Below are 10063 nucleotides of genomic sequence, written 5' to 3'. Positions count from 1 at the left end.
AAAATATCAGAATCATCCAGGACTGATGAGGGCATAGGAAAACATCCTGGCCCATGCTTGGGATACCTTAAGAACTCTACACAATCCTTGGAATATATGGCTATGTCTAATAAACATAAGTAGGTCCTTTGATCTCACATCTCACTTTGGAAAACTGCCCATTGAGGCATTTTATGCAATGGCAAAAAAAATACCAACCTCAACATTCATTAACAGGGAAATGACTGGATCAACTCTGCAATCCATATGAATATTGTACAGTTACTTTTTTAAAGTAGCATTTTATTTTGTTTGAACTGCTGCTCCCACAATCACATCTCAGGTCCTGATCTATTCAAGGGGACAATGGCACCTCTTTCATGTGGTAGCTGCAGGGTAAATGAGCTTCTGGCAGTGCTGCGACAATGTCCGCAATACTATGTTGGGAGTGGGGGGACAGTACAGACTGAATAGCATACCTCTATTTTGGTAAAATACATGTATATATCTATATCTATAGACATACTACAGCATGCTTAGAGAGTGTGTGAGAGAGAGAGAGAGACAGAGATGAAAGTAGAAAGTTTTAACCTTTTCTTTCTCAGTCTCTGTGTTGTTTGGCTTGTTGCAAAGAACCTGTATTGCTTTTGTCATTTAGAGGAAGATTCCAAGCCAGGCACAGAGATGCAAGCTGTGGTCCCAGCTTCTTGAGAAGGATCCCTTGAGCCTAGGAATTCCAGACCAGCCTGGGCAACATAACAAAACACCTCTCAAAATAGTAATGGTAATAATCCAATAATTTTGTTGGGTAGTAGGATGGGTGAGGGTGCCCACAGGAGCATGGGAGATTATCAAAGCCAGTGAGAGATGGGGGAGTGCATCTGGAAATGGGGAGATTGGTAAGTCTGCAGCACAGCGTGTGATGACATCTGTAGGCTCTAAGGCTGGAGACAGGTAAAGGAAGGGTCTTGTGCTCACAGAAGATCAATGTGGACATTACTCAGGTGTTTATGGAAAGTTCATGGAGGAAATGAACACAAAGTACTGGCTATAATCTGGCAACATGCAAGATGAACTCTGCCTCACTATCCACAAGAAAACTTACCATGGCTCCCTTTTCTTTATAGGAATAAAGTCCAAACCTAAGCCCAGGAACCTTATCTGTAGCCTTCTCACTCCTGCCACAGCCTCAAACTCTTCACTCCAGCCACATTGAACTACCTGTGGTTCTTAGAAGCTTCTGTTCTCTCCAGTTCCAGACCTCTGCCAACAGTGCCCTTCCCTGTCTCTTGCTAATTCTTCATTTCAGCTAAAACACTCATCTCCTGGGAGGCTCACCTGAATCTCTGTGTCCCCACTCACCCCCAGACCCCATGCTGGTGACTGAGAACAGGGCCTGACTTGCCCAGAAAGCACTCTATCACTGAACCACACCTCCATTCCTCAGTTCCCCTTCCCAATCCTCCCTATTACCCTGGAGTTAAACAAAAAGAATACTTTTGATACTGACTTATAATTGCCAGTTTATTGTCTGCCTCCCCAACTGCTATGGTTTGAATACAAAGTGTCCCCCACAGGCTCAAGTGTTAGCGGTGTGGTCCTCAGCTGGCAGTGCTACTCTGGGAAGTGGAGGAAACTTTAGGAAGTGGATCTTACCTGGAGGAAGTGGGTCACTGAGCATATTTTATATTTTGTTCCTGGCTCCTTCCTGTCTCTCTGCTTCCTTGCCATAGTGAGGTGAGGATCTCTGCTATATCATGCCCTTCTGTCATAATGCTCTGACTCTCTCAGGTATTTGTCACAGTGACAAAATGTCTGACCAACATACCAACTGGACTGTAAATCCCAAGGATTAGTACTTGATATGTTCCTTATACTCTTCAGTACATAGCAGAACACAAAACAGTCAGGGATGTATCAATATTTGTGAAATAAATTAACATTTTAAATAAGTAAACCATCTAACTAACCCCCTCCTTTTTTGTGACACCGAGGTTTGAGCCCAGGGCCTCATGTTTGCTAGCCAGGCTCTCAATCACTTGAGCCACTCTACCAGCCTAATTCCCCTTTCTTGTACTCCATGCTTTCCAAACGCATCCTGATTTAATTTTCTGTCCTATGTATGTCAGCCCACAGACAGAAAACTCCAACCAGCCCCAGCAGTACAAGTCTGGTTATATTGCTCACTGAAAACTGATGAACAGCCATGGGTTTTATGTCAGTCTCAGACTGTGGTTAATATAAGTTCTGCCCTGGAGAAAATACACTTCCACACGCTGGAAAAAGCAGATTTCTCAGTGCCCAAAAGTTGAGGCCACGATCCTCAACTATAGCAAATTACTACACTGAAGCCCTCGTGAGAGACTTTTTCTGGATACATCAAGGACCTTGACTACTAATCCAGCCTTTGCTCTAAGCATTAAAGACAAAGAACAAAACAGACAGCCCTAGCACCATGAAATCACATTCTAGTGGGGCAAACAGAGGGACAAATGAGATACTATTATGAAAAGAATTTTCGTACACACAAAAAAGGGCTGGTGGAGTGGCTCAAGGTGTAGGCCCTGAGTTCAAGCCCCAGTACCACATAAATAATAGAAAATTCTATTTCCAGGCTAGAGGTGTGGCTCAAGGGGTAGAGAACCTGCTCACAAGTGTGAAGTCCTGAGTTCAAACCCCAACACCACCAAAAAAAAGTTTCATTTCCTTGAAGTAGTGGAGATCTATAAACCCAGAGTTTCTATGATGGCAATCAGTCCTTTGTTTGCTTTATAATCTTTGTTTTTTCCCATGGGATGGCCATACTTTATATTATTGTTTTAGGAATGTTAAAACCAAGGCTTAGGCAGATAGGTAACCTACAGCAGAGAAAGAATCAAAATGGTAAGGAGATCTCCTTAGAGTCCATCCTTAATGCATTCATTACCTTCTGTGAGGAAGGTAGGAGGATTGCAGTTGGAGGCTGGCCTGGCTGAGCAAAAGCTGCAGACCCTATCTAAAACACAAACTAAAAAGCAAAAGGACTGGGCCTTTTGCTTTTGTTAAGAGTGTTAAGAGTGCTTGTCTAGCAAGTGGAAGGCCCTGAGTTCAATTCCCAGTGCCACTAAAAAAAAAAAAAAAAAGCATTTAAAAGCTGGGCACCAATGGCTCACACTTGCAACCCTAGCTACTCAGGGTCTATGGCCATCCCACCCTGATCATGCCTAATCTAGTCTAGCTACTCAGGAGGCAGAGATCAAGAGGATCGCAGTTTGAAACCAGCCAGGCAAATAGTTCATAAGACCTAGCTCAAAAATACCCAACATAAAAAAGGTCTGGTGAAGTGGCTCAAGTGGTAGAGTGCCTGTCTAGCAAGCATGAGGCCCTGATTTCAAACCTCAGTACCACTAAAGAAGCAGCAAACAAACAAAAAAACCCAAAGATGACAGTTACCACTGAGTCACTGCTGGCAGCGCAGGTCCCCAGCAACACTGCCCTCCACCCATTACACACCAATCCATGTAAAAATGGTAGTACAAATAAGCAGACCAGAAGGCGTGATCCTGAGGGCAGCCTGGCTCCAAGAGTAAGACTGGCCAGAGGGGCAAAGGTCTCTCACTAAGTTTCTCACCACCAAGTATCTTACTCCATGGGGAAGATGAGGAGTAACCTGAAAGACCAGGAGAGTGAACAGGACCCTGGCAAGAGCGGATCTTGAAGAGCTGTCCAGGCTGTATGGCAACGTGTGCTCTCTTGAACGTAACTCTTCTGATGCTTTACAGATCACACAGTCAGACTCTTCACCTTACCTTTACTTACTTACTGCCTAATTTCATTGTCTTAATCTAGTAGTCTTCAAACCACAGGAAGTCCACCTGGGATTCCATCAGTACTTCTTAAGGAGAACTTAAGTAGATAGTTTTAAGGAAATACATTCCATTAATTCAGCTTTCAATCATTCTTTCCCCAAATGGAGCTGCTGCAATGGGACTGAGGTTAAGATGACACATCAATTTTACTTTCTCAACACCCTTTAAAAATCACTCTTTCCTACTTACAAAAGACAGGCATTCTCCCACTCATCCCAGCTCTTAATGTGGAAAAACAGCCCTAAAGGATCACACAGAGAAACGGCCTAAACTCTGATCTCAACATCTAACCTCATCGAGGCATGCAAAACCTCCATTTCCCATATTTCCTTACCTTAGACACACTTCTGGTAGGAGGACAATATTGTGCTAGAAACTGAGTATTTTGTTCCAATTTGGGATGTCCTAAGTTCAGATACATTATGTGGGGGGCAATGATAATTTTTGTCTAATGTAATTTTCTTTTCCATTTCTGATGAGGTCAAGGAATGTGGCTGAGAGGACAGAAAGAAATACTGAAAGAGGTACAGCCTTACTTCATTCCAATAACAAACTCCTGGGAGGCGTCACACTCCACCTCTACCTCAGAACTCAAACACACAAGAGTTGAGAAAAACATCTGGGAAACACTAGTCAGCTAGTGCTCGGCAATGAGAAAGCGCCTGCGAAAATCTCACCCGTCTCAGCAACACATCCATGTGATCTCAAGGAAAACAATGTAAAACATTCCAAAGTTCCTTCCCAATGCACAACATTGCAATGAGAAAGGAACATACATGCATCACAGGTAAGTTATGCTTTTGACAGTTATTCAGACTTATTGGGGGAAATTTCTTCATTAATTTTCACCAGAGGATTATTGCACACCTGTAATCCCAGCATCCAGAAGGCTGAGGCAGAAGGATTGTCAGTTCAAGGTCAACCTGGGTTACTTAGCAAGGTCCAAGCCAACCTGGGTTATATAGCAAGACCTTATCTCAAAAAAATTACTTAATACATTAAATCTATATTCGTTTTCTTTACCTAAACAAACTTGCTCACTGGAGATTAATTAACCATCTATTAACCATTTCTCACTTTGATAATTTATTCCTACCACTTATGCAATATAGTATTCTATTGTAAATATTGCTTTTAACTTTCACCTTTTGTAAATTTTCACATTTGTCTAGTGAAAATATTACATTTAGCTATAAACACATGAGCTAATTGGGGAAGGAAGAATCCCAGACAAATCATTGAGACAGCTTTCCAATAAAATGTTATTTATTTATTTGCAGTACTGGCATTTGAACTCAGGTCAGGGCCTCATGCAGGCGTTCTGCCACTTGAGCCATTCTGCCAACCCCATGGTAAGTACTTGTAAAAATGTGTAATGTGGGTTATGACCAATTATAAGCTACTTCTAATTGTAATTATGACTCAATCGAAATCTTTGACATTTAGAACTGTGTGTTCATAGGACATATAAAACCTATAAATGACTTATTGCAGAAAAGAATGAAAGGAAAAAATAATAGAATACATTCAAGAATAAAATTTGCTACAAGAAAATGTGGGGGGGGAAGAAGAATGAAAATAAAAGGAAGAATGCAAAGTTGCTGTGAAATGGGTGATGATAAACAATTTCTACAGGATTTAGACTTTGTCAAATGCATTTTAAGTGACATAATCCTTTTAAATTTTAAACTACTGTTTGTATTATACCAAAAATTGTATCTTTTTCAACTAAGGGCAAAGAAAGTTCATGTTGACTTGAAAATTATTTTAGAAGGTGAAAAAATGTGAAGAACTTTGCCCAACTTCTCCATTTTATCCACTGAGAGCAACCTGGGATATGACTGTGGCCTTGGGGGGGAAGTCAGCAGTCAATTAGGGCAGTCTTGCTTCCAATTCTCCAATGTTAACTTCACTCCTTCTTTGTAGGGTCTCTGGGGCCACTGGTAAACTGCAAATATTGTCCCCAGAAAGCTCTTACTGGGTCAGAACAACTCCTCCATTAAGTCAGCCTGCACCCAAGGCTGTAACTCAAAACCTGCTCTATTGCCATTTCAAATTATGTCAGCTTGTCCCACGTTATCAGATGCAAAAGGAGGATCCTATACTTTAATAGCTAAGAGCCAAAAAGATGTTCCCAATTTAATTTTGCTCCTTTCTCAGTATGAATTTTCCAGGGAGAAATTAAATTGCTTTGTTTTTCTAAATTATAGCCCAAAGTAGTATGTGCCAACTTCATGTTAAAGTCCAAAATAATTAATGTCCAACACTGAACTCTCTTACCTTTGTGAATTAAAGTTCAAACAACAGGTTTTGTCACTCTCTGGCAGTGAACTTAGCTCCCTAAACCAGACACTTCCCCTCCCCCAGGAAGCCTATCTTAGTAAGGTCACCTGAGTGTCCCTTGGCAGTGGCAGGCCCCTGTAAAGTTTATCATATGAGGCAGCAAAGGAGGAAACACTCTTTCCTGCCTCCCAAGAGAAAGGAAAGAGGAAGATGGGCTACACCCAGGCCAAACTTGCACATCAGTAACTCACTGGCAGCCCTGGAATAGTTTTGTATTGGTGGTACCTCCTCCATAGTCCAAGAAATATTTAATATGGAAAAGAAGTCTTTTTCCCTAAGAGTTACAAGAAAATGCTCTCTTGCTTAGGAAATATTTATTGAATATTGGATTTCTGAGCTTGGCTCACTAGGAGATTCATAAGTGAGTTAGAGGTTGATGCTGCCTAACAACCACTAATATTTATAACGTTATATACATCAATGCCTCATATTTTAGATTTTTGTTATAGCAAAAATCTGGTACCAATTTTTATATTAATCCAGAAAAACTGGTATCAAACACCACTGAAATATCTCAGTGACTTGGAATAGTAGAGATGTATTTTTCACTCGTATGACTATGTGTTAACCGGCAGCTCTTGTCCACTTTTTCCTGCCTACCTCTGGTGATCTGACCATCTGAAAAAGCCATTTGAAACATCGTTGGAGTGGCAGTTAAAAATGGCCACAAATTCTCTGTCACCCTTTCCCCAACTTCCATCAAGAGTTTATTTCCCTTCACTTTAAAAGTGAGCTGACTGTTTTTACCCATTTCCAGGCCTGAGACTTTACAAAGACCTGGAAGATTTTGCCTTTATGCTTTTGAGAATCCTAAGCCAGCATGTAAGAAGTCAGGCTACTCCGCTGGAAAAGCTACATGGAGAGGCTCTAGGAAACCAGCTCAGTCATGTAGGCAGGTGAGTCTCCCACTTAATTCCAGCCCAGACCATACCTGGCTGGAACAACATGAGAGACCACAAAGCAAAATTAGACAACTGCCCATGAGCAGAAAATAAAATGAATGGTGACTGTCTTCAACCACTATGATTCAAATGTGTTTGTCATTGGGCAACAGATAATTAAAACATTCTGACACTACAGTAAAAGGAAAGAAAGCATGACAAACATGTACTGGCTCTTTAGGGTGAATTTGGCAAGTGACACAAGTAACTTCCAAGCACATTTCTCTGGCCATGAGTAAGGTGAAAGGAGGGGGAAATTCAAGTCTATTGCACATGAGAGAAAGGAAATGGAAAAGGTGGCCAGTGCTACTACTTCCTGGAAAGAACTCAGGACTAGAGAGGTCGTCCTCCATAGAGAGGACAGGTAAACACAAAGTAGATGCAATGCCAAGGAAAGAAAGGTAACAGTAAGAGAAAAGAACGTAGAAGACAGATGCTTGTAGATGGCCTGTAGGCAAGGGGGGAAGAAGAGTACATCAACAGAGGCAAACAGAGAAATCTTGGAATCTGAAGAAGAGTTTCAATAATGGAATAGTCAAGAATAAAAGGCCAGAATGCGAGGTACAGGTAAGGAATCACAGACATTCAAAGACAGAGCAGTGTAAGCTAATGTAGTCACAGGCCTCAGATGGAAGGAAAATTAGAGAAGGAAAGGAAAAATAACAGAATGTAGATGAGTGGAAATGAGAGAGGGGTACTCTCAGTGAGGAAGTAGTGGGGAATGAACACAGTGAGTGGGAGGCATGGAACTAGGTAGTGAAGGGAAACAATCACTGTGAAGAGTGGTGCCTGATTCACTTGCAGAGGGAGGGAAGGCAGGGAGGCCATTGATGGATTTGTGGAGGTCCCTGAATATAAACAGCTTTGAGTTGTCTCCTTTCAATTGTTGAGCTCATGCCTATAATCCCAACTACTCCAGAAATGGGTTTCAAGAGGATCTAGGTTCAAGGCAAGTCAACACCCATCTCAACCAATAAGCCAGGTGTGGTGGCATGCCTGCCTGTAATCTCAGCTATTCAGGAGGCTGGAGAAGCAGTATCACTGGTCAAGGCTAGCCCCTGCCAAAAAAAGCCCAAGAGAGCTTATTTTAAAAACAACTAAAGCAAAAAAGAGCTTGGGATGTGAGTCAAGTGGTAGAGCGCCTACCTGGCAAGCCCAAGGCCTTGAGTTCAAACCCCAGTACCACCAAAAGAATAATTGCTAAGCTCCCCTTGAGATTGATGTCTGATCAGAAGCAACTGGGATTACAGGACTAGTCCCTTCATGTGGGAATGAAGTAGGGAAAGAAAACCAAAACCAAGACACTCCTTGGAAAGCTATTGCAGTATTTAAGCAGGGGGATCCTATTGGGAGGGATTACTGTCTCAGGCAAAAAAGGAAGAACTCCCTTTTAGACCAGTTCAGAAAGCTTACTACGAGGATAAGCTGCTTAGAGCACTCAAAGGGGGGATGGAGCTTCAAGTGCAAAGAAGTCAAGACATTTATCTTATCAAGGGTACAGAATTTTTTACTTCACATGGCAGCAGACATGGTGGTTAACTACCCACCATTCCCCACCCCCACCTCACCCCACCCCACTTCCCTGGCAATAGAACTTCAAAGCTGCTCAATTCCTTTCACTTAAACCAATCAGGAGCAACAAACAATTCTGCTCCAAGGTTAGGCCTGATAGGCTTAAGCCAGTGATCCTCAACCAGTACTGCCCTTCTGGGGAGAATCTGTTCTCTGGAGAGGAAGAGGGGTTTTGGCACCACAATGCCTGGGGTGACATCAATATGTAGTGACAGGGATGCTTACTGCCCAACTCACATAAGGACTCCCAAAAGTCAGGTAACAGAATAATCAAGGTGCTCCCATCTCCTGTCAGTTATTGCCTTAAGGACAGCTAGTGACCCACTTCTGGACAATAAGGTACGAGCTGCCTGCTATGAAGCCTCTGGGGTTGAGAGGGGACCTTATGGGCCACGGCACCTAAAATACTCAAGCCCTTTACAAACACTAGTGTGCCTTCTTGCTAACAGCCCGTTTCCCGTTCATTCCCGGGCAGGCCTTCACACGCCTGGCTGCTGTTGTCCTCTGTCGTCCCCCAGGCACCCTGGCCCTAAGGACATCCTCAACCCCGACCACTGAGCTCCCTGACGCGTCCTCGGCCGCCCCTGCCCTCCACCCCAAGTCACACCCTGGACCCTGGGCTGGCGACACAAAGACGACAGGCGGGGGCGGGAGGCTCTGGGGTGGCGTCGCTGGGATTTCAGGGACTGAAGCCACCGGCGTCCCGGTGCACAAATCAGACGCTGTAAACCGAGCGGGTGAGCGCACACAAGGGCCGCGGAAGCTCTGATTCAAAGGCAGGGCGAGCCCCTGTCTGAGCTCTGAAATCTCCAAGGGCGGCCTTGGCCAAGGTCACCGAGGGCGCCCGCGAAGACCCCAATGCCGGCTTCGTCCCCCCAGCGCCAAGAGGCCGGGGCCGGGAGCCGAGCAGCTCCAAGCCGCCCGCGCCGCTGGAACGGCGCCGCCGCGTCCCGCCAGGCCCGCCACCGCCACCGCCATCGTCACCGCCTCGGCGCAAGTGACTCCCGAGCCGAGCGAAAGAGCGGCGAGGCGGGAGCTCGCGGACCCAGACCCAGGGTTGGGCGGGGAAGCGATTCCGGGGCGCACGCGCGCAGCAGGGACACGGGGCGGAGCGTCTCCCGAAGAGGCTGCGGAGCCGAAGAGAGCGCGTGGCGCTCCTGGAGCCGCGCACGCGCGGTCATCTCGCTCCGCCCATGCGGACGCGCGCGCGCGCGCGAGGCCGGCGCGGCATCTTTTCTTCAAACCCGCCCCCTCCCGTACTTCACCCAGCCGAGGCGCGGAGAGAGAGCCGGGAAGTGTGGGGCGAGATAGGCGGGGCATCACGCGCGACCAGACCAGCTAGGGGAGAGAGATGGAATACAACGTTACCTCGCCAACATC

Source organism: Castor canadensis, chromosome 9 (assembly GCF_047511655.1).
Source record: "Castor canadensis chromosome 9, mCasCan1.hap1v2, whole genome shotgun sequence".
NCBI lineage: Eukaryota > Metazoa > Chordata > Mammalia > Rodentia > Castoridae > Castor > Castor canadensis.
This window is presented reverse-complemented; position numbering follows the sequence as displayed.